This window comes from Manis javanica, chromosome 12, assembly GCF_040802235.1.
Source record: "Manis javanica isolate MJ-LG chromosome 12, MJ_LKY, whole genome shotgun sequence".
NCBI classification, from domain to species: domain Eukaryota; kingdom Metazoa; phylum Chordata; class Mammalia; order Pholidota; family Manidae; genus Manis; species Manis javanica.
Window position 1 is genome coordinate 17,213,600 of NC_133167.1, and position 1,649 is coordinate 17,215,248.

Here is a 1,649-nt window from a genome sequence, read left to right on the forward strand (position 1 = left end):
GTCTGGTTTCTTTTATTCACACCTCCACATGCGATCAGTCAAGAAATATTATTTGCTCCATGTTCATAATATATCCACAATCTACTTTTTACCACTTCATTGGTACCACCCCTGTCCAGAATACCATTATCTCTCACATGATTACAATAGCCTCCTAACTACCCACCCCGCTTCCCATCCTCCCCCACTCCTTCCAGTTCATTCACAACACTAGAATGAAGAGTCATCTTTTAGAATATAAGGCAGATCACAACACTCCTCTGTTCAAAACTCTCCAGTAGCCCCCTACTTCACTCAAAGTACAAGGTTTAAAAGGCCTGCACATCTGGTCCCATTACCTTCTTGTTCTCATTTCCTACTATTCTTCCTCTACTTCACTTCTTTCAAACAAACTAGCCCCCTCATAGCTCTTCAAGCATGCCAGGCACACTTCCAACTTTCAAAGTCATCATTCTCTCTGCGTAAGCTTTTCCCTCAGATAGCTGCACGTTTATTCCCTCACCTCTTTGCTCAAATGTCACTTTCTAGTGAGGGCCTATTGGACCATTCAACTCAGCACACCTTGTCCCCCTTTTCCTGCTAGATTTTCCCCCAAAGCGTTTGTCACCTCCGACATACTACACATAATTCACTTATTTCAGTAAGTTCATTGTCTCCCTGATCAGAATGGAAACTTTGTGACACACAAGCACTGCTGTAATCTCCAGTGCCTAAAACAGTAACTGGCACACGGAAATAATCTAGACGGGAAGAAATTATGGTGGCTTCTAGGAAAGACATTATTTTATTTTTGCTAAAATATATAGACAGTGGGTGATGAAAATGAGGACTAAATAAAATTCCTTATAAAAATAAGGGTACTTTACTCATCTTTCATCTCTGATACAACTGGAATTTAAAGAGGGATAAAAAGTAGTCTCCCTAAAATCTTCTGCATCCGTGGATGTTTTGTTGCCCTTGTCTAGCTTGGATTAATACTTAGTCCATAGGCACACAACTGATCATCTACATTTGCCCTCTTACAGCACTAAACTATGTTTTCTACCTTTATCATGCATCTACCTACCACTTCAGCATTTTATTAAAATAATAATAATAATAATAATAATAAGGGAGAAATGTGGGATTCACATATAAATCAAGAATAAAAATCAAACAAATATTCATATTTGACCTGATTGTTTATAGTTCATAAAGCGTGATCAAAACCGAAAGTTTCTGTGATGACTGCCCTTGCACTGTTCACCATGTAAGAACTTACTCACTATGTAAGAACTTGTTCGTTATGCTTCAGAAGATTGGAGACTGTTGAGAATTAGGCTTGGGGTTGATTAATGATTGTGCATTGAGTTCCCTATACAGAATTTTATTGTTGTCAACAACCATATGATCAATAAATATGAGAGATGCCCTCTCAAAAAAAAAAAAAATCAGCCAAAAAAAAAAATGTAGTCTCCCTAAACTAGAGGGTAGTATGCTCAGTGAAATAAGCCAGGCAGAGAAAGACAAGTACCAAATGATTTCCCTCATTTATGGAGTATAACAATGAAGCAAAACTGAAGGAACAAAACAGCAGCAGACTCACAAACTCCAAGAAGGGACTAGCAGTTACCAAAGGGGAGGGGTGGGGAAGGGCAGGGAGGGAGGGA